This window comes from Vanacampus margaritifer, chromosome 14 (assembly GCF_051991255.1).
Source record: "Vanacampus margaritifer isolate UIUO_Vmar chromosome 14, RoL_Vmar_1.0, whole genome shotgun sequence".
Taxonomy (NCBI): domain Eukaryota; kingdom Metazoa; phylum Chordata; class Actinopteri; order Syngnathiformes; family Syngnathidae; genus Vanacampus; species Vanacampus margaritifer.
Genome location: NC_135445.1, coordinates 20,892,326 through 20,919,068, shown reverse-complemented (window position 1 = coordinate 20,919,068; position 26,743 = coordinate 20,892,326). Strand labels below are relative to the sequence as shown.

The 26,743-nt window shown below is 38.4% G+C and overlaps 1 long non-coding RNA gene across 4 annotated transcripts; it reads right to left on the bottom strand.

Annotated features, from left to right (window-relative positions):
• Positions 1–1,392: 1,392 nt before the first annotated feature.
• Positions 1,393–26,227, bottom strand: LOC144034021 (uncharacterized). Of its 4 annotated transcripts, none has more exons than XR_013288127.1 (3): positions 26,110–26,227; positions 14,434–22,309; positions 1,393–1,597 (listed from the first exon to the last, which is right to left on the bottom strand). It is a non-coding gene; the product is annotated as an uncharacterized LOC144034021 (long non-coding RNA). The 4 variants fall into 4 exon arrangements; XR_013288129.1 differs by lacking the exon at positions 1,393–1,597 and having other exon boundaries at positions 14,290–14,624; positions 16,052–22,309; XR_013288128.1 differs by lacking the exon at positions 1,393–1,597 and having other exon boundaries at positions 14,290–17,562; positions 22,066–22,309.
• Between the last annotated feature and the right edge of the window lie 516 nt (positions 26,228–26,743).

The following is a 26,743-nucleotide window of genomic DNA, read 5'->3' as shown; positions in this document are numbered from 1 at the left end:
ATTAAAAAGACCTCCTCTCTTTCATTTGTAGACAAAACATACTCTCTGGTACTTTTCCGTGAGCGATGGCGAAAACAGAGTCAGATGTGGGTGTTCAAAACAGATTCTGTTCTCAAGGACCAAATGTGTTTTCGCACAAAGCGCTGAGAAGGAACTTTTTTAGACTAAATAGTATGACCCAGTTTAAGGTAAGATTATACCGAAATCAACACCATCTGCTCTGCACAGGACACAAAACATTTCGACAAGGTTAATATAAAGAATTAAAATGTTAATAATGTGTAACAATGGTTAGTAAAATAAAATGAAGTATTAAAAATGTTACAATATCTATCAATGCCCAAATTCATTAAGTTTAAAATGTTTGTAATGTATTTTAATGCAATTATTTTTAATGATTCAATCATGTTTTCATCTGTATTTTAAAAATCTGTATTCAATATAGAAATCGACAGCAGCAGACAAATGAGTCCAGTTTGAGTGCAAGGTCAAGTGCATCTTTGTCAGGGTCAAGTGCACTTTTGTCAGGGTCAAGAGCTACTCCATCAGAGAGAGAATCAGTGTCAGAACGACAAATTGGTAAGCTAGTAAATAGAATGTCTTACAACTGTTAACCTAATACATATTTACACCCAAATGCTTAATCTGTATTTTAAATCTATATTTATTCTAGAACCCAGCGGTAAGGGATGCTGTCAAGCTGAAGAAGGAGTCCTATTGGGCCTTTTTGGCCTACTCCAGAGGCAGCTGACAGGTACCAGGCCATGGAAAACGATTTCCAGACTTCTTCGAAGAAATTCTGGTCCACCATCCGGCGTCTCAGGAGAGGAAAGCAGTGTGCCATTAACACTGTGTATAGTGGAGATGGGGTGCTGCTGACCTCGACTTGGGACGTCGTGAATCGGTGGGGAGACCTCCTCAATTCCAATGATACGTCTTCCTTTGAGGAAGCAGTGTCTGGGGGCTCTGAGGTGGGCTCCCCTATCTCTGGGGTCGAAGTCACTGAGGTGGTTGGTGAGCTCCTCGGTGGCAAGGCGGTGGATGGGATCCGGGGTTCCTAAAGGCTCTGGATGTTGTGGGGCTGTCGTGGTTGACACGCCTCTACAACATCGCGTGGACCTCGGGGACAGTGGTGGTCCCCCTTTTTATGAAGAGGGACCGGAGGGTGTGTTCCAACTATAGAGGGATCACACTCCTCAGCCTCCCTGGTAAGGTCTATTCAGGGGTGCTGGAGAGGAGGGTCTGTCGGGAAGTCGAATCTCGGATTCGGGAGGAGCAGTGTGGTTTTCGTTCCTGCCATGGAACAGTTGACCAGCTCTACACCCTCAACAGGATCCTCAAGGGTGCATGGGAGTTCGCCCAACCAGTCCACATGTACTTTGAGGACTTGGAGAAGGCGTTTGACCGTGTCCCTGGGGGAGTCCTGTGGGGGGTGCACAAAAATAAGTTGTTCTATTTTGAATTTAGTATATTTGCATATCAAATCATGTTTTTTAATCTACATTTATATGTAATGTAGAAGATGGCAGCAGCAGGCCAAGGAGTCCACCCAGATTAAGCGCAACAGCCTTAAGAACATCTACGTCAGACAAACAACCTGTTTCAAAGGGAAAACAAACGTACATTAAGAGAGCCAACAGGGAGTCCTACAACTTGGTATTGCCTAGATAACTTCACTTAATTAATGTAGTAACTAGGGATGTAACGATACATCGGAAATCTATTTTATATTTAAATTTATAATATGCATCGATGTAAAAAAATAAAAGTATTGATTTGCAACGACATGTTAACTGTTATACCTTGCACAGTTTTTCATCATTTCTAATCAGACCCTTTTTGGGGACGGATACATTTTGCGGATATCCGGTATTGTTCCTAGTAGTGGCAAGTCTTTGTAGACGCCAGTAAAAACTTGGTTAGATCTTTGTAAGTAATCAATTTAATAACCTAGTTTTGGAAATGCAAATATGCTCCTGTCACATCCACCATCTCCAATGCATAACTCTCCTGATGTGTCTCTCTGTGTCTAGTGTGTTGACGTGGCTGAACTCAGATGTATCAGCTACCTTGGTTTGCCTATCGGTCAGCATTGTGTGTGAGATTTTTACCCTTGAATGATTAAATGTATTAACACAACTTTTGTTTCTGTCTCCTATGTCCGTAAGTTCATTTGGTTAGTCTGAACTGGTAATGGGGTATATGTCACGGAGGAGGTTGGACTTCCAACTTCCTGGTTTTCACACATCAGCTTTGTTTCCGTTTTCTGTTTGCGACGTGTGGGCCACATCCCAGTTCTTGCGCTTCTGCCTTTGTGCCTCTTGGTTGTGCGTTCTTGTCGACGGGTGCGAGTGTGTCTGTCTCAGTTGTCCGTAGCATTTCAGAGAGTTGAGACGCCCTACGCACTCTCGCCCATTTGTTTGGGGGACGGAAGTGGCCATCAGTGGCCGGAAACGACGCTGATGTGTGGAACCCGGAAGTCGGAAGTCCGTGGCATCTACCCCATAATGACGGAGCCCTCCATCCCAAACATTTGTGTGTTCCTTTTTTTTTTACAAATCCAAGGTGGCAACCTATTTTGCTGCTATTGGCTTACTATAATGTGTGTGGCGTGCGTGCGTGGTGTGTGTCTGCACAGAAAAAAGCTAGCCTCATGGAGTAGGTCATGGATATTATATGATATGAAGATTTCTCAGCAAACAAAAGCTCCATTTTGAAGTATTTGTGTTAAAGACAAGATGTAAAAAGACAGACACAAACAGTGCTAAAGTAAATTTGTTTTGTTCATATGTTTTACATGTGTCTGTACTTCACACATTCACAGACTTGTACATGCATTATTATTTTGTAGATTCAAGCACATTTCTTTTTTATGTGTATGTTTTTTATAACAGTACAGACAAGTATAGTAAAAAAAATAATAATTCTGTATTAAGTTATGTCTCTTAACATATTTTAAACGTTGTGTGTTTCATTTAAAATAAATTTTTAAAAACAAGTCGAAGGTCCATTTTTGTAAATTCTCACTGTAAACTGTGGGGAGCTGGTTTACTCCAGAAACATGCATACTGTCAATGCGTATGTTGAGGAGCTGTTGTATGAAAAAGAGTACCCTTCTCAAGAAATTAGGGTTGGGGTATGTTTATAATTTAAGTCCTTTTCTTCTTTGCATAACTTTTATTAGATTCGGTTTATTCACTGGCTTCCCATGCAATTTTTGGAGCGGGAAGTAACCACAAACCACGACACCCCCCCCCCCCCCCCCCCCCGCCCAAAAAAAAAGGTCCATGCTGTGTATATAAAAATATATGTACAGTATGTCAGTAAACATTGTTGACTTGCATTGATCTTACTGATTTTTTATTTTTTTTGGGCAGACATTCGACCCATGCCATTACATCAAAATCGTTGATGGGATATTGGCCAGCTCCAGTTATGGCAATGCAGAGGACAAAGCTCTGTATGTGATTTCATCCCTTGCTGTGACTCCACAACAGAAGAAAGCCATTGAGAGAGCCACAGTTGGGCAAACTAAGAATGCCTCGTGGTAATAATATCTACAATGATAGTCTCTATTGATTTTATGTGTACTAAATTTACTAGTGACTAACTTTTTAATTACTGAGTTTGTTATGTGTGTCCTTATAACACGATGGCATATCGCAAGAAGAGACTCACAAGCCAGCAACTTTGGCTTTGAGTTGGCAACAGTGAAAAGGAACTCTTACCCCTCTTCGTTATTCAAAACAGTGCTTGGTCAATCTCAAACAAGAAGCTCATGTAAGTGATGACCACTAAGTGATTGTCACCATTGGGTACTGTATTGAAACACATCCTTTTGTCCTGTTTTGGCTTTTTAAAAGACTACAGCTTCAGCTGCTGTCAAAACAGAAGTGATATATTTATTTTACTCTGATCTCTTCATCACACACACACACACACACATATATATATATATATATATATATATATATATATATATATAGCCCTGCGATTGGCTGGCAACCAGTTCAGGCGTACCGTATTAGTGATGCACCAAATATTCGGCCACCGAAAATGGCAAAAATATACATTTTTGGCAACGGGGCGAAATAAAATTAAAGCCGAAAGAATTTGTCCGAAAGAGGATGTTGTGGCTACGCAAGCAAAAAAAAAAAAAAAAAAAACCTGCAAGGAAGCATCCCAAACGCGGGGAGGAGTGTCTGCCTCGCTGCTCGCTGCCGTTTGTGAGTACCGGCAGCTTCGTTGTGCACAGCGGAGGAGAGGGGCATCGCTTGGTAAACTATGTCAAAAAGAGAGTGCTGCAGACTACTATAGGTGAGCCACTCTTTCTTCTGCAGTGGCTTCCTATTTTTCTTCGATGAGAGCCCCTCAAGCGCCTTCACTTTTTCACTTGCATTCTGGTGGCCATGCTAAATACTTAAGCTAATGATAGCCCTATTGCTATCAACAGTTTTAAACAAGTAAACATCACTATCTCCGGGTGACTACAGACCTGTACAAGATGCCGTGTGTGACTTTGCAGTCCGTTCCCAAAGCCGATTGTGAAGAAATGTATTTATTTATTTTTAAACATTGGTGAATATGTGATTGTGCCGATTTTAAGTGCGCCGCACAGTGTCCCGCTCCAGATAGCCTACAAATGCACCATCCGCACCGCACCGCACGCATCCATGCTCGCCGGTGTTCCGAACTACTGTGCTCACTTGCTCACCCCGAGTTTGGTGTTCAATGTACCATTCGCCAACATGTCTGTGGTGTGGATGCATTTCAATTTATATTGTGGTTTGTTAAAATGCCAGCACTAAATAGGCCTAAATATTTTATAATAATATTGTGATTTTAATTAATTAATATAAATGCAATGATAACAAAAAATAATAATTAATTTGTTTTCGGCTTTTCGGTTTTCGGCCAAGCATTTCTCATTTTCAGCCCAAAATGTTTCATTTATATATATATATATATAATATAAAAAGAATGAAAAAATATATAGTCAGATATGTTTGTGTTGCCATTGTGTATGGAATACTCTTTCCAAGCTTGTGATTAGGGAATCGTTCATGAGAAAAAAGACAAAAGCAGAGTACACAAAGCACACTGGTGTTACAGTCCAGGAGACTGGAGTGTTCCTGTCTGACAGCGGCCTGCTTGGTGGTTCCCCAGATGGGATGGTTTCTGATAGGATGGTATTTGATGACTGCATCATTGAGAGATAAAATGTCAGGCAGCAGAGGCAAAATACTTTTTCTCAAATTGTATGAAGATACTGGCTTAATAAAACTAAAGCAGACCCACAACTACTGGCAACAGATTCAGGGATACCTGTACCTGACAGGAGCTGGCACGTGTCACCTGGTGGTATGGACTCCTCTGGATCTTGTAACCTTGCCCTTCCATAAGACTCCAGGTTGGGCTAACAACATTACTGCTAATAAGTCTTTGGCACAGAGATCGGATACACGGAATGCAACAGGACCCACAAGTGGTCAACAAAGCCGCCAATACAGAAAAAGAAATCAAATATCGCTTTCGCGACAAATAAATATATCCGGATCTACCGATTTCTTCGCGGGTGGCTTAATTCAACAAAATCAGCAATAACAACAAAAAAGCCGCTTCCGCTTCAACCTGTCCAAAATGCCGTTCCGAACGGCGGAGCGCTCCAACTTGACGTCACTTCCGTATACGACGGCCAATCACCTCTTACGTATAGTTCAAATGTCGTAGTAATTTTCAAAATAAAGGACTTTTGCGTCCCTCCGTGACAAAAACGACTTCAAACCTCCACTAATACTTGTTCACACAGATCTCAAATACAATTTAGTAAAGATGAAACGGCAGCTGTAGTGATCCCAAACAAACAGAATTTCTCTACGTGGATAAGTGTCCACTCACCTTATTTAATACGTGGCGCCTAGAAATTCAATGCGTCCAGGATCATCACAGCTTTTGCAAAAACGTCCAAATTTGTTTCGTTTTGTTAAAAATTTTGTTTTGTCACCATTTGAAGGCTTTATTTTATTACTTTATTAAACGTAATCTTTTGCGTGTTCAAATAAATCAGAATTGAGATCTCATGAACAAGTTTTCCTTGCAAGGATTTATTAAGAGCTCTTAAGACACAGGAAAAAAGCTTACATTCGAAAAGTGATGATAAGCCCCCAGTGTGTAGAAAATATGGAAACTCCCAGTGTCTTTATACTAGTAGAAAAGGTTCTCTCCGCCTCTTACATTTGACAGCGAGATAGTGTTGAAAATAAGCAGGCACAAGATACTGACATGGTCATCTCAGCTCCCCACCAGCTTCGGAGAAATGATGTGGACAGGCTTTGACCTTAGACCTTCAGTTTTTACGACCAAATGACTGATGACAAGAGACTTTTAAACATACACATTCTTATCTCAAGAGATGGTGAGGAGTAAGAGGTTCAAATGAAGTTCACAAAATCATTATGACATTGTTATTCATTTAACTACACATGGTTATATCACATCTATATACCTATAACTAAATTCAAAAACAGTAAAAATATAAATTGAAAAAGTTAAATGTCAACACACTAATCAATAAGGGGCATTTTTTGGACATTCCAATCAAAGTGATACTGGAGATCACTTCCTCCCTGGCGACCGGTTGCAAGCAGTTCACGCTCGAGCAGTTTTTTTCAAAGACGAAAAGCATCGACCAACGCTAAAGAGCACATTGATGACGACGATGATCATCATCGATGATGAAGATGGTGACTCTGAGGTTGGAAGCGTTGACGCGGCAGTAGGAGACGTGAGGCGGAGCTAGATGGTTGAGGAAGCGAAGAGTGCCCCGAGTCCAATGCATATTCATCGGAGTAGTGGGTGCAGTCTGCTACTTGCTATTCCCCGGAAAAAAAAGCCAGCAAGAAAGTGTAGAGTGCACGCGAAGGGGCAATCGCAGTGAAACTAATCTGTTGTGCAAATCCTGCTGCGTCCCCTTGCACGCAGGGGAGTGTTACAAAAAGAAAAAATGTATTTGAAACATCCACACAATTGTAAATAGTACCACGGTTGCACACATTTGTAAATAGTTTGCCAAATTATTTTATCAAATTGTTACACTGTTGAATGTAAATAAATGTATTTTGTTATCAAAACAGAGCATTTGGGTGAAACTAACCATTTTCTATTGTTGATTACTGAAAAACGGAATAAGGCAGAAACAAACTTTTTTTTCTGATGAAAGATGAGAGTTCAATCTTTCATTTGGTAGTATGTGTGTTTCCATAGTCCAAACACAACATTTTCTGTGGGCCTTGAAAGATCAGTCAAAATGCTTAAATCGGCTGGCACTGGCGACATCCCGTTTCTGAAGACGTCTGGCAGTCAAAGAGTTAAGTCTGTATAATTATAAGTTGGAAATAATTTTTTGGGTGTGTGTCAAACCCGAGGTACGTGAGCCGAAGTGGTCCTGTCAGGGGTTAATACCCAGCCCTTGGGAAATTTGTGAGAATTGTTTTTATAAAATAAAAACACTGTGGGATTGAATAAGGTTAACTTGAATAACTAAGGGGCTTAATTGGATGGATTGGTACTCGAGGGAGTTGATATGAGATAGTACTAATTAAAAGTAAGTTAAAATTTGCATTGTTGTGAATGGTGAATATATGTACTAAGGGGGGCGTCTATTCACTGACTAATCCTGAGGGGATGAGTGTGTTTTATGATTACGCCCATCTGGTGAGTGGTGACCAATCGGTGGTCGGTCCGTGCTTGTTCTTGTGCCATTCTTGTAGCGGAGTTGATCGACGCCTGCTGATTGTTCCGCCCCTTTAGAGAGGGGGGAGGTGAGAATTGCACAGACCCCGGTTGGGTTGCCTTGTTGAGAGGAATTGGTTATTGTAAATGTGTCCTGGAGGCATGCAGGAAGAGAACTATTAGACATGTTAAGTGGTGTTTGAAAAGAGAAAGAATAGTTAAATAAAAATGAAGTCATTAAGGGATAAAAATAAGTTAATAATTAGTAATTAACAAAGGGCCATAGATGAAAGAGGAGATTTTGATGAAGAAATACAATTGCTCTGTGCGTTTTTTCCTTGAGTTGAATTTTTTCTTTTTAACTTAATATGACAAGAGTACAGATAGTAGGAAAATGATTGGCGACCGATGTAAATTATTTATTACACAATCACACAATTTCTTTTTTAGGTTTGATTGGCAATAAAAAAAATTATTAAGTGGCAGGCAAATATGTGGATTTCTGATGATTGCTTAGGTGAATTAATTTTTAAAAATAACTTCGGAAAAAAGGTGTTATAACATTGAATTTAATAATTGAATGAAGTTTTTAAGGCTATAAGAACGCAAATTTGTCCATTGCTGTAGTTTTGCATGTATAGGTCACATAGTATTAGTTTCATTCAATAAGGAGGTAGTAAAGTTAAACAAATTAAAGTTATGAAAATGTACTTCTAACTTTTGATATATTGATGGCATTACTGAAGAATGGCATTTGAGAATATTTTCTTTTTGGGTTACTATTGTGCTAATAATAATAATAATATAGTGGTATAGAAAATGTACTGCTGGGTCTGAGTGGTAATCAATGATGAGTGATATTTGAAACGAAGTAGAGGGCTGATTTAACGTTAAGCAAGAAGGACATTTTCATGCTTAATATTATGCTACTTCACTACATTAGGTACATGTGGGAGCACCAGAAGTTGGCCGTATGTTTGAATGTGAATCAGTCATTAATGAGAATGTTAAAAAGGGATAGATAGGCAGATAAGTTGAAGATGGAGAAGAGGAAAGGGTATGAGGTGAAATAAGACTGATAAAATAAATGAATAAGAAGAAACAGTATGTTGAAATGTAAATGATATTAGAGTTAAGTAAAAAATAAATAAATAAATAAAGTGCAGAATTGGTGGATGAATTCAGATTGTGATTCGATAAAGTGTTTAGAACACTGGTGGTGGTGTTGATGATGTGTGTGTGTCATATGAAAGGCCTCTGTTTCTCCCTTATCAGTCTGACCCTGAGTGAGTGACTCCACAAGAATTCACCTAACCTACACTCCCTTTTTTGACTACACTCCCAAATTGCAAAGTTAACTGAAGGCCTTGTGCGAATGAAAAATATCACTTGAATTATAGAAGTTTCTATGTGGAATTGCAATGACTTCATGACTTTCTAACAGAATAAGACGATTACGTACTCAAACAGACTATTTACTATTTATTTGATAGGTAGTGATTTTAAACCCTTATTGACTAAATTTAAAAATACTTACTAGATATTATTGTGGTGTTTGCATGTACTAACAAACTTGACAGTGACTCATGTCGATCCTAATTGGAACAACACAAAAATTGTAAGTAAGAGCCTTAACAATGTTGTATTGAATGTAGCCCTAAGATTTGTATAAAAGATTAGTAACATTGAAAAAAGATTTCCTAAAATTCTGTTTCAGCTCCTGTTGTTGATGAGTGAATGGATCCTCCCCAGCAGGACCTGATAAGCACTGGCATTGAAGAGGAAAAGATTATTAAAAGGTTTAAGACATAAGCATATATTATAAGTGGTAACGACTAATAGTTGTGGTAAAAGGAAACAGAAGAATGGGAAGAGGAAGAGTCGGCGTTAGAGGAGATAAGGAAGAGCTGTTTAACCTGCTTCCTTATGAATTCTGAATATTAAGTAATTCTGTTGCTATAATGACAGCATGTAAGTAAGTAGAAATCAGAGCGAAGAAGTAAATACTATCTATGCTAAAGACTATTTATTGAAGTAAGATGCTGAAGTAGAGATAAATTTTGCTCAGGAGTTCAGGAGCATTCAGGAGTGCTGAATGAAAGTATAAAAAATTACTCAGACACACATTATTGGATATATAGGATTTTGAAGCAAGATGTTCTTGATGAAAATTTAAGTAATGAATAACAATACTGCAACAGTACTGTACACCCAAATTGTATATTCCGGTTTAAATTTACACTGGAAGGCAAAAAGATACATACATACATACATATATGTGTAGCGATAACTGATGTTGTCTTTTGGACGAATTAGTAATTTGATCAGCGATTGAGGAAGTCGTAATTTCCCCAATCGCTTATAGGGGCACCACGTTCTGTTTACTTTTAGTTTGGAAAAACACAACGAATAAAATCCAAATTCTCGTTTATTTATTCATAATCTGAAGTTGCCACATTCAAAGTTTGTGGTTCTTTGAATTACTAAAAGAATTACTAATCCACTTGGACACAAGCACGATTGAGACTGAACTAGATTAAAAACAAAACATGCATTTATTCACTACGGTCATACATACAGAATCACAATACTGTCTACCTAAACTATCATACGGTGGAGAAAATAAAAAATAAAAGTAAACTAGTAGAAATAAGAAAGGAACAATTTAACGAGGTAGAAAGGAAAGGTTTGACTTGCCAAATCTGTGAGATGTTTGAAATGGACGTTGCACCAGCGATATGTCAAATTGGTCATGAGACGTGCAACTTACTGGAGTGAGTTGGATCGAGCGACGGAGGGAAGATCGGTTGAAGAAAGAAGACAGGAAAAAAACAGTTCTAAAAAAACAAGGCAAAAATAAGAATTATGAAAAATTGCTCAGCAGTCGGACGCGCGCGACACAGCTCGACAGCGTTCAGGTCTTCAGCTGGAGTTGTCCTCTCGGCGCGCGGGGAGATCCGCGCCTCAGCTCTCGCCAAGATGGGACCCGGAGAGCAGGTGCGGCGCGACGCACTGGACTTGCGTGTGTCCGTTCAACTGTGGTGGCTTGGCCCCGACGGGGTCACGGGGAAGTTGGTGTTGCCGAGATGGGGCGAGCACATCAAAAAAAAGAAAATATGAAAAATGAAAACAACAAACAAAAAGGATGTGTCCGTCTGACCGTGCGGACGCGTGCTGGCTTCTTTACACTGCGCCCACAAGCACGATCGCCAAGTCTGAGACACTTGGTCATTTCTTGAACCAAAAATGCCGCGTGGGAAGTCCTTTTTGTCTGTTCTGGCCAGACGGACAGGAACAAAAAAAAGGTGGACGATAACAGGAACATCGGCAGAAGATGAGAGAGAGCAATAGTCCGCGCCCGCTTTTTTAAAGTTGTGGGGCGTGTTCAGGAAAGGAGAACCGCCCTCCCTCTTTGACTCGACTCAACTCCAAGACTTCTTAAATTCAAAATTATTTAAAGAATTAATAACTAATAATTAAAATTTGGTCAGGCTAGCAAGCCAAGTTCTTCCATGCAAAACATGTTATCCTTACACATATCGACTAATCCTGCTGCACGAGGTAATTTCGTTCTTTGCGGAGTAACTAAAAACTCTCTTGAGGTTGACATACATATGACATTCTTTTCCAAACACAAACAAAACATACATGGTGTGAAACATTCAGTTGTGCGTACATTCACTTGTATGAGATTAATTCTTTTTTAGATGAAATGTGTAAGATTGCTTTGTGGGTCATAGGTGTTCCAAGTGAGGGCAGTTTCGACCGTCCCCACTTGAAGGCGCTGTGGTCACATGTAACTTTCAAGAACGCTGGAATGTGACCATCTGGGTTCAACTGAACATCTGGTGTGGGGTTTATCTGTTGTGTTAATTCCCCAACTCAACAGGGCAGAGGATGGAGCCCCCGATAAGACACTTTAGTACCATAAACTCGTGGTTCTGGTGGGTGAAAAGTAAACATTAACATCCTGGTGACATGGGCGATGGTTGACTTCAAAAGGGTAGAAGGCCCTTTTGGACTAGTCTGGCAAGGGTGAAACAGGAGGGGGAGAGTTGTTATCACTCACCCCAATCCCCACGTTGACCTCGCGCATATTTCCAAAAGTGAAATGTTTGAGGAAAGGAGAACAACAACAAAAATTGAGGGTGACTGGCAGTATTCGTTACATATGATATATATATAGTTACCACAAGGTTATTGTGAATGTCCCACAATACCCTCTCAAGCAATTATAAATTGTTTGGGTACATTTGAAAGTCAGATTTTGACTTGCATGGACGACATTCTTCATGGAATCAATGAAAATAATTGAACTGTAAAACAAAACAAAACATACTTTGATTTACACTTTTGTAAAACAAGGTTGTGTTAGTGTCAGGTTTAGGTAACCTGGAGCATTTAGTGGACAACGATCTGAGGGGAGGACAGGAGATTTATATTATTTTGCTTGTCGAGGAGAGCGGATAAAAGAGCTCATATCTCCTCTCGACACTTTATAAAAACACAAACTCGCAGCCCTGACTTTACAATGCAGACATGTTTTAAGGTTAAGCCTCAATCGAAAAAAGTCCACAGCTCTTGTTCTTGTCAAGGAAGATGACAGGGGCATGGGTCAAACTCTTCTTCACAGAATAAATGCTTCACAAGCTTAGCAAGCGTAAATAAGGGGTAAATACATATATATGGGATATACATCAAACGTAACAAATATTTAGGTTATGTTTTAACTGTAAAGTGGTTATTATGGAGACCCAACGAGAAAATAAGCAATCTTGTCGGCCCTAAAATTTGAAACAAAAACACTAAATGATATCTTAAACCTGTGGGTGGTATTGTGACCTGTTGTGAGCTTTTTGATGTTTTTGATTATCCATCCATCCATCCATTTTCTTAACCGCTTTTTCTCACAAGGGTCGCGGGGGGAGCTGGAGCCTATCCCAGCCGGCTTAGGGCAGTAGCCGGGGTACACCCTGAACTGGTTGCCAGCCAATCGCAGTGTTTTTGATTATGCTATTTTAACTTAAAATAACACCCACGGGTTGGTTTTGGGGCTGTGTAATTATTGCATGAGTTGGGGCGTTAGTTATGCTAAGATAACAATGCCACTTATGAAATTGAATTGACACACCGCTGAAAATGACAATGTCTGATAAATTTTGATGGACAGGTAAATGTGAAAAATGCAGTTTGTGAATTGAATAGAACAATGGCAGTTTTGGCTTTATTAAAATATTAGAAAGGCATTTGAACAGACAGATGATTGCTGATATGGTTACGACCTCAGTTTGGTTTAGAAAACATGAAGTAGAACTTAAGCCAATATCATATACCGGTATTCATTGTTTACAAGATTATTATGCATGGTAACAACAACTACATATACAAATCGGGACTTGAATGGAAGGTGCGACAACACATTGTTTGCATTTTAATGGACAACACTTTGGATTATATTGTTCTATTGATGATTATTCCATTAATATGTTTTTAGATGAAAAGAGAATGTTACGTGGTATTGATATTATTGACAGAACAATATGATGAGGATTTGGATGACACCAATGTTTTAAGTGACAGGACCAAAATGAGTACACATGCTATGATTTTTATCAAGAAATTATTTTGAAGTTAGAATATATGATGTTTAAATATGCTATTCATTTGATAATTAGGGGGGAATGTTGGAAAATTGTATAATAAGTTATCCCATGAATAAGCGCTTTACTATTTGCTGCAATTCAAATGCTACACCCACACACACACTAGATGCATGTTTTTTATCATTGTGGGTTTAGTACCACCTTTTGTTCCACATTCTAAACTTGTGAATAAATGTGCAGAACAAGGAGGTGCAGGCAGGAAGTCCTTTGGTGCTGAGAGCTTCCACTTCCTCCATTCTACAAAAAGACAAACTTGGGTGTGGTCCTTGATTCCTGTCTCACGGAGTTGCATCATATAAGGAAGATTTAAATGTAACCCTGACAAATTGTTTCTTCAGTTTGTCATTTTCTTTTCTGATGATTTCACTGTCAATTTCAAGCAACACAACAGTCGAACATGTTTGCTTTTGTTTGTGTAATTCTTCCTTCTTCTTGTTGATGTTTAACTGTTTCAATTTATATTTTAACTGTTTTGAATTTAGTTATACATGTGTAGAAATAGATATTACTATGTTAACTCAATCACCAGATGTAGTGAGGATGTGATAATGATTTCTTTGATCTCTGTTTGAAGTCTGTCCTCTCTGTTCCCGTAACAAAAGAGTGGGCTAAAATGTTTCTGTTGACTCATTGGAAGAGGATGTTAAAAATACTGTCAGCGTTTCTGTTCATCAGGTCATCCTGTCGTAAACTAAAGATATGGACTGTACCTGTTTTATGTCACAACTCTGCTAAGGATTCAAAGGAGGGCGGGGGCAGGTCTCAATGTAAGAACTTTTTGTATAAAGATGCTAGAGATTCGAAATCCAACACACACTGGGAGCTTTTCACCACTTTTCAAGTGAGCTGTCTCTGTGTCTTTTAAAAGCTTTTAAAATAAAAACTTGCAAGGAACTTCTTCATCGATCTCATTTATGATTTATTTGAACACGCAATAGATTACAAAATCCATGTCATCTATCATTCTCAATTTGTTTTTTGAGCATTTCATTCTCAATTTCGGGTCGATTCTTTTGAGCAGTGTCAAGGTGACTTGGACCTGGTTCAGCTCTTTCTTCATCATGTAGGGTAGCATGGAGCCTTTTCCTTTTACGTTTGGTCGAATGGTTGATGTGATCTGGGAAAGTTTTTCCCTCATTCCAGGCAAACCGTATCGACCCAGCTGCTTTGCCATGAGGAAAATGCCATCCACAGACCCTTGAGTTGTGGTTTGGGGTGAAATCTTTACGCCTAGAAAAAAAATAGAGAACATTACTTAAAATAAATCTTAACAACATTGAAGTAGGTTCTGCAAGTTCAGAACCAACTTGCTGTATATAGACATACTTGAGTGTTTTTGCATTCCCCATTAAAATGTAATGATTTTCTTTACAGCACATATACTTATTCTTATGTTAGTGCAGGAGATAATGCAGTGGCTCTGGATCCAAAGGTTTAAATATGTCTGCTGATTTCCCCTCAATCCCAACAAAAACAACAAATTGCGACTTTATATTCATAAATAGTAACTTTAATCTTGTAAATAATTACTTGAATACTGTAGTCACTTATTTAATTTTGTTAATACTGTAATTCATGTAAATATACTTTGATCTTGGTAAATCATTACATCTAATAAAACTACTCATTAAAAACTTACATGTTGTAAATAATAACTTAATCTTTTAAATTATGATTTTAATCAACTAAATTATAACTTTTGTTCTCCTAAATGATTACTTTATTTTCATGACAATATTCTCATATATAACTTTATACTCTTAGAAATGACTTAACAATCATAATTGTTCTTATTTTATTAGTAAATGACTACTTTATTCTCTCCATCTGTATTTTTTTTTCTTAATGTGGCCCTAACACTAAATTTATGAACAAGTAACGTTATCTTATCTACGGTAACGTTTAGCACCAATACTAGCAAGCTATAGCTACTAGCTAGCTCCTGACGCTAGCCTATACTTAAAAGGAATTATCATGAATAGAGAGATTCATTTTACCATATCAGTGTCAGCCATTTCCTCTTCTTCTTTTCATTCAGAAAAAAAGTGGTAGTAAGATATCGTTTTATTGACATTGTTTCTGTTATTACAAAACGGGAAACAGCAGTGCACCATTATATCGGGAGTTGGTTTGGACACGGAAGTGACGTGTTCTGCTATGATGACATAGCCACTAGCCATCCTCATAAGAAAATTTTAATTACTTGTATTATTTAAAATTTACATTTTATATAATAATTTTTATTAATGCAATTTTTTTCATAATTGATTGAAAACAAGGGCCACAATAGAGGTCTGGTGGCCCTCATTTTCTCCTTTTCCTCTTGTAATACAATACTATCAGGAGGAAAATGAGGGCCACCACACCCAAAAACAAAGTGCTGACAGCAAGCATCAAGAAAGCCTGGGCTTCCAGGACACCCAGGCAATGCAACGGCGCATTGAGGCAGTGATCAGGGCAAAGGTAATCCAACCAACTATTGAAGATTGACATATTGTTTTGAAAATACCTTCCATCCATCTTTTTTGCAAAACACTGGGAAGTATGCATGGTGATTTCTTCACATTACTCAAATTTTTTGAAATCCTGTTTTCATGTTTTTTTTTCTCTAATCAAATCGTGACAGTCAAAGATTCCCAGCCCTAATGGCAACCCACCCAGTTAGCCGCCATCTTGAACCAGGGGTCCACTGCGATCTCTTCCAATTCTTTACCGCTTTTTCTTTTGAGTGTGTACTCATTAATTCACCTAAAACCTATTAAAAATCCTATACCAATCACCTAAACCGAATACTTCAGAATCCAGCTAGTCGTGAGGTTGTCAGGAAACCCAAAGAAGGATCAAAGAAAAGAAAGGAAAGTGAAATCAAGCACCGACCAGATATCACCTACTACCTACCGGGTTACCAACCAGAATCTTTCACCAACCCCAGAAACATCTCAATTCTAACAAATTAGGGAGACCTCAAGAGACCAAAGGAAAGACTGCGGAAAGGAAGGAAGCAGAGTGAGATCCACAGACATTTCGATGCTGGTGTGGTGGATCTGGCATGCATGAAAACCTTCACCAAAGAGGGGAGCCGTCGACCCCAGCCAGAACAAAGCAAGCACAACCCCGAACCACAGGCCCAGTGGGGAAAGGCCCCGGTCGTCACACCAGCGTACCTAGTGAAAGCTAACCCTGTTACTGAGTTCGCCAGCTCGCTGACTGGCGAACTCTACCCCTACACCATGGATGTGACCCCACCCAGTGTATATACAAGTGTGTGTGTGTGGTGCATTAAAATTGGAAGCAGATGAGATGGAGCAGAGGGAAATGATATCCCCCCCGCTCCGATCCACCTGCTTCCCAGACGTGTCAGTGAGTGTATGTGGTGCATTAAAAAAATAAAAAATAGGGGGGGGGGGGGCGTGGCGGCGCGGTACAGATGGGGACTGCAGCACTGTTTAATACTGCGGTCTGCCCCAAAAGATGGCTCCCCCCGACACCCCCCGCCCCCCAGTTGTGGGGTGCATTAAAATTGTAAGGGAATTGTAGGGCGAAGACGGTGTCTGTCGCGATAGGGCTGGTCCCCCGGATACTGGGGCCCGCCTGAGGTGCCAGGAGGCTCACCGGAGTGGGGCAGGCACAAAAACCCCACCCGCCCGCTCGGCCCCCCATGGATGGAGCGCTCCCCTGGAACCCAGGGGAGGAGGAGGAAGGCGGACAGGGGAGGGGGACGAGACAGGGGGAGGAGACGACAAGAAGGGCAAGGGGCGGTGGTGTGACAGTAGAGGGAGGAGGAGGAAGGGTGACGAGGGAGAAGGGACAGGGAGGCTAAGGACGGGCGGGGAGAGGCTAGGAGGGAGAGGCGGCAAGGGGGATGAAGGAGGAGGGGAGAGGGAACCACGGGGCGACCCGGAGGCCCACCTGCCTCTCACTGCGTTGCCGGGCACGGAGTGACGGACCGCGCCGGGACGGCGCCGCGCCAGACACCAGGGTGAGCACCGCAACGCAGCACCCCCTAGAGACCCAGGGAACGGCCATGCAGAGCCGCCCACGCTAAGCCAGGAGGGACAGCACCTATAAAGTTAACTCACTGGCATGCAGTGATTCCGAATATTAACCCTTAGTGCCCATTGGAAGTGAATCTTGAGGAGTTGGTGACTGGCAGCCACTAGGTTCCTGACTATAAAAACACAAACATTAGTTATAAATTGCCAAATGCAGAAACAGCAATATGAGTTATCGCGATGCGGTGGCTCTTGCTAACAGACAGAATTAAGTAACCAAATTTAGATTAAAAGATTCTATATACGTAGACTATGGTTTTTTTTGTGTTTTTTTTTTACAGGAGAGCTCAGTATTGTTCATTCGATTTGACATCATCATTGCTCTCCTTTTTTTTTTTTTTTTTTTTAAAAATCCAACAAATCAATTAAAAAAAATGTAATAAATGTTTTTTTTTCTTTTTTTTTTTAATACATATACATATATACTGTATATACATATACACACACATATATATATATATATATATATATATATATATATATATATATATATATATATATATACTTTTTTTTTGTATGTGGGTGAGTACGTGTATGTGCGTGTGTGTGTGTGTGTGCGTGCGTGCGTGCGAGAGTGTGTGTATTCATCAGTTCACCTAAAGACCATTACAAAAAAAATCCCATACTAATAATATAATATAATAATAAATTGCCAAATGCAGAAACATCAATGTAAGTTATCACGATGTAGTGGCTCTCGCTAACAGACAGAATTAAGTAACCGGAATTAGGTTAAAAAATTCTATATACGTAGACCATGTTTCTATAAATTTTGATATTTGGTTTTTATTTGAGGCAGATATTTTTTCTCCATTGTGATTCATGAGGAGGTTAGACCATTGGTCGATATTCAGAGTTTGTTTATTTTTCCAGTTAACAATATATTTTTTTAGCGATAGTTAGGGCTACAAGTGTAGATTGAAATTGTTTATGTGGTAAGTCAGTTGTTGTTAGGTCACCTAGCAAACACAAGTTTGGAGATAAAGGTATCCGACAGTCCAAAATAGCGGAAAGTTTTTCTAAGACTTTAGTCCAGAAATACATAACCGGAGTACATAACCATAAAGCATGAACATAAGTGTCTGTAGTGTTTTGTAAGCATTGGAGACAAATGTCGGAGTCTGAGAGTCCCATTTTCTTCATCATATATTGAGTAATGTATGTTCTGTGAATAATTTTATATTGGATAAGTTGTAAATTTGTGTGTTTTGTCATTTTAAATGCGTTTTCACAAACTTGAATCCAAAAGTCAGGTTCCGGTGCTATAGACAAGTCTGTCTCCCATTTCGAGATGGGTAAAGACATTTTATCAGTATATGAAAGTAACTTATATATTTTTGAAAGTTTTTTTTGTTGTTGTCGGAGAAAGCTTGTTAATATCTTTAGCTAAAACAGGCGGTTGGAGCGTACCCCGAAGTATTGGAATTTTTTTCTTTATCATATTTTTAACTTGTAGATAATGTAAAAAAATTCCGTTTTTTATATTGTATTTTTGGAGCAAGGATGTATATGATATAAACATATTATCTGAGAAGAGATGGTGGAGATGTGTAATTCCTTTCTGCTCCCACACAGCTAAATGAAACGGTTGGTTGTTAAGTCCTTCTTTCCTGGCGTATGGCTAATGCAAGTGGCTCAATAAATATTGCAAATAATAAAGGGGATAGTGGGCATCCCTGTCTTGTGCCTCTCTGTAAAGTAAAGCTCTGAGATATAATCCCATTAGTAGTAACTGTAGCTTTTGGAGAATCATATAATACTGATACCCAGTGGATAAATGATTTCCCAAAGCCAAATTTATTTAAAACAGCAAAGAGGAAGGACCAGTTAACTTTGTCGAAAGCTTTTTCTGCATCCAATGATATAATAACTGCCTTTTTATCATGCCGCTGTGACATGCTAATAAGGTTAAAGAGTCTCCTAATATTATTAGTAGAGTGCCGATCTTTAATAAAGCCTGTTTGGTCGCTATGAATAATTGTCGAGATTACTGTTTCTAGTCTAGATGTGAAAGCCTTAGTGATAATTTTAATATCAGTATTAATTTGTGAAATCGGACGGTAACTTGATGGAAGAGTGGGGTCTTTTTCTGGCTTTAATAAAAGTTTAATTGCTGCTGTATTCATGTGTGGGCGTATGTAACTCTTAGTTTTAATTTCTGTTACTACTCTTAAGAATAGTGGAGCAAGCATTAACCAGAAGTGCTTAAAAAATATAGCCGGATAACCATCCAAGCCAGGTGCTTTGCCATTAGGCATACTATCTAGAGCACTGTACAACTCGTTTATAGTAAGTGGCGCATCTAACATGTCTTTATATTCAGTAGTTAACTGAGGTATGTTTAAGCTACTGAGGAATGCCTCAATATGCTCAGGGTTAGGCTTGTTAGTTTCTAAGTATAGGTTACGATAATAGTTATAAAAAATGTGATTAATTTCTTCTGGTGATTGTGTGCATTCACCAGTTGTCCCTTTAATCGCCGTTATAAGAGACTTTTCCCGATTGCGTTGAAGTTGGTTTGCAAGAAATTTACCTGATTTGTTATTATATTCAAAGTTGTTATATCTCAATTGTTGTATTATAAATTCTGTCTTTTTAGTTAGCATATCGTCTAACTGTATTTTTGTATTTTGTAAGTCAGTCCATATTTGGTTATTTGGGTTTATTGCGTACTCATCCGTCAGTTGTTTAATTTTATCTTCCAAGTCTTTTTCTGATTTTTGATCCTGTTTCTTTTTATAAGATGAATATGATATAATTTTACCTCTAATTACTGCTTTCCCAGTTTCCCAGAGAAGAGATGGCGATAGGTCTGGAGAGTCATTTATTTCCAAAAAGTCTGCCCATTCTTTTCTTATAATTTTGTCAAACTCTGCGTCGTTTAGCAGTGAGATGTTAAACCGCAATGTCGGTGGTGGTTTAAAGGTATAATCAACTTGTAGGGAAAGGGAGACTGGTGCATGGTCGCTAATAATAATAGGATGTATTTTTGTAACAGTTTTATCAGCAATAGAGTTATTTGTAAGATAATAAACAATTCTTGAAAAAGACCGGTGCACAGCGGAAAAGAAGGTAAATTCCTTCTTATTTGGGTTTTTAAGTCTCCAGCTGTCGACGAGGCCAAAGTCATCCATATATTCCCCTATTACTTTAGTAGATTGTAATCGTCTACATGTTGTATTATTAGAACGGTCAATTAATGGATTCAAGACTGTGTTAAAGTCTCCTCCAATAATAATAGTAGAGTTCGCTGCTAAATCAAACAGCTGAGAGAAAAATTCATGGAAAAAGGCCGGATCATCATTATTAGGGGCATATAAATTACCAAGTGTATATATTTTATTAAATATAGTCACCTGAATAATAATGTATCGGCCCTCTGGGTCTGTTATTGTATTATTTAAAGTAAAGACTAAATTCTTATGTATGAGTATACAGACTCCTCTTTGTCTACTATTATAAGGGGTAGAGTACGCTTGGCTAAAATTCTTATCAATAAGTAATTTTTCTTCAGATTTTTGTAAGTGGGTTTCTTGTAGGAGGCAAATATCTGCTTTTAATTTTAAGAGATGGTCTAAAGTTTTTATTCTTTTTGCTTCTGAGCGGAGCGCCACAAACATTCCAGGAAACCAGAACCAATTTATGCATACAAACAATATAGACTCAGTCCTGTGTATACAGTATATCTGCATAGGCCATTTGTCAGTATTAGTATGTTATAGGATAGAATCAAAGTGGTTAGGTGGTTTATGTAATTTGTGTAAAATATGAGGTAACGAGTAAGTAAATATAACAGTGAAAAAACAGGTAGGGAGGTAAAAGTAAAGGAAGTTAACGGGGGATTAAACATAAAAATACACCAATAACTGGTAACCTAAGCGAGATTTTTGTTTAAATATACTTTAGATATAGTTATGTATTTAATAATATATTTATAATATCGCCTAAACATAATGAGTATTCATATTTAAGGTTTTATAACCACATATACAGTATATGTATACATCTAATGATCAAACAAAGTTTAGTTCCACCAATGCCATTTAGAACAGCCAGGGAGTGGAGTTGGGGTTCCGGAATAGTTGGCCATCGATGTATAGTTTATCGACGACCATCGCAGTCCGTTTACCCTCCTGCCTATTTTGTTTCATTATAGGAAACAGTACCTTTTGCCGCTCATTAATCTCTCTCGGGAATTGGTCGTTCATTCCAAATGAGGTCCCTTTAAGCTCCCGTCCTTTACTTTTAACAAATTCTTTCTGTTTAAAATGCTCAAACTTGGCGATAATAGGACGGGGTCTGTTGCCCCTAGGGGCTCCAAGCCGATGTACCCGGTGAAAAGAGATGTTATTTACCGACTCCTGAGGAATTTTTAACGACGTCGTCATAATTTTTTTTATCTCAACCTCTGGATTGTCAGAGGTATTCTCGGATATTCCTGAGAATATTAAATTCTCCCGCATGCTACGGGATTGAATATCCAGAACAGTTTCTTTTAGCGTTTTATTTTCCTTTTTAACGGTTTCTAACTCGGCTGAAACGGTCACGAGTGTAGAGTGTAACTCGGCATTGTCTCGTTGGAGCTCACTTACTTGTTGGCTGAAGAATTCCATACTTACTTTTAATTCTTTGACGTCCTCGCTGATTAGGGAGAGGACCTCTAATTTTTTATTTATGGACTCCAGCATACTGACCGAAAACTCCGTAGTGGCTAGGTTCTCCGTGTCCGTCGCTGAATCATTTTTCCTCTTTTTCGAAGGTTTTCTCGACAGTTTCTCGACGGAAGGATTCTCCATCGCGCAGCTGTAAAAATATGCGTCGATGAAGCGTTCGAGGTCCTCCACGTTGGGTGGTATTCCAAATCTGTCGGATGAAAAAGAGAGGGGGAAAAAAAAGAAAGGCAAGATATATGATGGTTAAATTTGGATTAGTTTAGTATAATAGAGCTAATTCTATTTTAGCAGCAGGGCGCCGCCATGTTGAGGTTTCCCGGTCTCGCTGTAGGTAGACTATGTTTTTATAAATTTTGATATTTGTTTTTTATTCGAGGCAGATATTTTTTCTCCATTGTGATTCATGAGGAGGTTAGACCATTGGTCGATATTCAGAGTTTGTTTATTTTTCCAGTTAACAATATATTTTTTTAGCGATAGTTAGGGCTACAAGTGTAGATTGAAATTGTTTACGTGGCAAGTCCGTTGTTAGGTCACCTAGTAAACACAAGTTTGGAGATAAAGGTATCCTACAGTCCAAGATAGCGGAAAGTTTTTCTAAGACTTTAGTCCAGCAATACATAACCGGAGTGCATAACCATAAAGCATGAAAATAAGTGTCTGTAGTGTTTTGTAAACACTGGAGACAAATGTCGGAGCCTGAGAGTCCCATTTTCTTCATCATATATTAAGTAATATATGTTCTATGAATAATTTTATATTGGATAAGTTCTAAATTGTGTGTTTTGTCATTTTAAATACGTTTTCACAAACTTTAATCCAAAAGTCAGATTACGGAGCTATAGACAAGTCTGTCTCCCATTTCGAGATGGGTAAATACATTTTATTAGTATACAAGAGTAACATATATTTTTGAGAGTTTTGTTGTTGTCAGAGAAAGCTTTGTAATATATTTAGCTAAAACAGGCGGTTGGAGCGTACCCCGAAGTGTTTGTTTGTTTCTTTATCATACTTTTAACTTGCAGATAATGTAAAAAAAATTCTGTTTTTTATTTTGTATTTTTGGATCAAGGATGTATATGATATAAACATATTTTCTGAGAAAAGATGGTGGAGATGTGTAATTCCTTTCTGCTCCCACACACCTAAATAAAATGATTGGTTGTTAAGTTGAAAGTCCGGGTTATGCCATATGGGAGAAAGCCCGCAGGGCTCCAATTGGGCTTTTGTAACTTCTAGTGCCTTCCACCAGGCGGTCAGGGTGGCGGAAATCATTGGGTTTTTAAAACAATTGTGTCGCTTAATCGATGTTGTAATAAAGAGTCAATCTAAAAGTCTGAGGTTATTGCAATCCTTCTGTTCTAGTTCCAGCCAACAGTTAGTATCTCTGTTGGGTTGTGCCCATAGAATGATATATTGTAGCTGGTTAGCTATATAGTAATGCTTGAAATTTGGTGCCTCTAGACCTCCTTTACTTTTCTGAAGAGTAGATAGACTAATCTTTGCTTTTTTTTTTATTCCAGTAACATTTTGTAACAGCCGAGTCCAACAACTGGAACCAGTTAGACGTAGGTTTAAATGGAATCATTGAGGAAAAAAGAATTTATTTTGGGTAAAACTTTCATTTTAGTGGTGGCTATTCGTCCTATTAGGGAAATGGAAAGATTATTCCAGCGCTCCACAAGTCACTATGTTTTTTTTTTTTTTTTTTACATGTTTTTTGTTTTGTTTTTTAGCTAAAAGCCCAAATAATGTAAAAATAAGCAAATAAATACTTGAAATCACTTAAGTTGTGGGCCCTGAATCTAAAATCTATGAAAGTTTGACTTTTTGAACGGAATTACGGAAATTATTCAACTTTTTGAGGATTATTATTAGCGACCATGCACCAGTCTCCCTTACCCTACAAGTTGATTATACCTTTAAACCAACCCCGACATGGCGTTTTAACAGCTCACTGCTAAATGGCGCAGAGTTTGACAAAATTATAAGAAGAGAGTGGGCAGACATTTTGGAAATAAATGACTCTCCAGACTTATCTCCATCTCTTCTCTGGGTAGCTGGGAAAGCGGTAATTAGAGGTAAAATAATATCATATTCATCTTATAAAAAGAAACAGGATCAAAAATTAGAAAAAAGACTTGGAAGATAAAATTAAACAACTGACGGATGAGTATGCAATAAACCCAAACAACCAAATATGGACTGATATGTTATCTAAAAAGACAGAGTTTATAAAACAACATTTGAGATACAACAACTTTGAATATAATAACAAATCAGGTAAATTTCTTGCAAACCAACTTCAACGCAATCGGGAAAAATCTCTTATAACGGCTATAAAAGGGACAACTGGTGAATGCACACAATAACCAGAAGAAATTAATCACATTTTTTATAACTGTTATCGCAACCTATACTCAGAAACTAACAAGCCTAATCCTGAGCATATTGAGGCATTCCTCAGTAGCTTACCTCAGTTAACTACTGAATATAAAGATATGTTAGAAGTGCCACTTACTATAAACGAGCTGCACTGTGCTCTAGATAGTATGCCAAATGGCAGAGCACCTGGCCCGGATGGTTATCCGGCTATATTGTTTAAGCACTTTTGGTTAATGCTTGCTCCATTATTCTTAAGAGTAGTAACAGAAATTAAAACTAATGGTTACATACGCCCACACATGAATACAGCAGCAATTAAACTTTTATTAAAGCCAGAAAAAGACCCCACCCTTCCATCAAGTTACCGCCAATTTCACTAATTAACACTGATATTAAAATTATCGCCAAGGCTATCGCATCTAGACTAGAAACAGTAATCTCGACAATCATTCATAGCGACCAAACAGTAATCTGTATGCCGATGATATTTTACTTTATTTAGAAAAGCCTGCTATTTCGTTAGGGGAAGTATTTAACTTAATAACTAAATTCTCACATTTATCAGATTATTCTATTAACTGGACAAAATCAACACTACTACCTATTACAGAAAATTCATGGAACCTTGCAAGCCAGGACCCACAATACTCATTTCCTATAGGTAATGTAAAATACTTAGGCATAAAAATCTCACCTAAATTAACTGATTTAATTCATTTAAACTTTACTCCACTTCTGGATAGCATTTATAGTGACTTGGAGCGCTGGAATAATCGTCCCATTTCTCTAATAGGACGAATAGCGCCCATTAAAATGAAAGTTTTATCCAAAATAAATTATTTTTTCTCAATTATTCCATTTAAACTAACTGTTGGCTGGAACTAGAACAGAAGGATTGTAATGATCTCAGAGTTTTAGATTTACTCTTTATTACAACATCGATTAAGTGACACAATTGTTTTAAAAACCCAGTCATTTCCGCCACCCTGACCGCCTGGTGGAAGGCACTAGAAATTACAAAAGGGGTTTTGGGGGTGGCTGGTGCTGGGTTGTGGTGGATGGCGGGTGTTTTAGATCTTTCTGGGGTTGGTGAAAGACTCTGGTTGGTAACCCGGTGGGTAGTAGGTGATGTCTGGTCGGTGCTGGATTTCACTTTCCTTTCTTTTCTCTGATCCTTCCTCGGGTCTCCTGACAACCTCACGACTCTCCTGACAACCTCACGACGGGATTTTTAATAGGTTTTAGGTGAATTAATGAGTACAAACTCACACGCACACACACTCGCACATGCACATTAAAAAAAAAAAAGAAAATTACCGAATGAACAATACTGAGCTCTCTCAAAAAAATTAATTAATATAAAAATAATAAAAATGGAGCAAGCAAGAAATAAAAAGCTAACTCACTCCCTAACCCCCTGCCCACTTTAACCTTAAGGTTTGTGTGTCAGAAGCACTTCTCTTAAATGTATTATTTATTTATTTTTAAAGAAAACACCTTGATTGATGGAAACGTAACCGCAAGCTAAGTTAGCAGGTATCTTGCAAACGGATGAACAAACATTTCAGGACTGAACATTTCAATAACGTGGCTTCGAGCACTCACCTATTGGCAGCCCTTCTCTGTCTTTGAGAAATAGTTTTTTGTTTTTGAAGCAATAGTCGTCCAAGAGGACTACAAATCAAACGTTTGCCCCGGATGACTGTTGGCACTTCACTTCTTTTTTTTCCTTCTTCTTTCAGACTGACCGGAAGCTTAAACGCGTTGCTGCCTCATAGTGGTGGGGAGATATCATACCGTTATAAAGACCCGCTGACAGTGCATGACAATCTCATACGCGTATATATGCGTATACTGTAGTATTTGGCTGCTTTATTCATGAATCGTGCGATATAGCATTTTTTTTTCACACTGATGATCCAGTTGGTCTGTTATTTATTAACTTTATTGTGTCAATACACAATATTCAGTGTACAGTATTTAGTTCAATCGTCCGGATTTGGTCTAAAGAGAGTTGAAATGAGAACTTGATTTAGACGTCTAAATCAAGTCTAAATATGAACTACACTGTACATTCATCAATTACTTTTACGTTTAAAACGTAGTAATGCAACATTTTGCCATCATTTATACAACCTACTGTTATTTTTCTAATTTAATAGTTAGTATGTACTTGATTAATTGTATCGTCTAGATTCGGGCTCAAATATAGACCAATTAGAGAGAGAGAGAGAGAGAG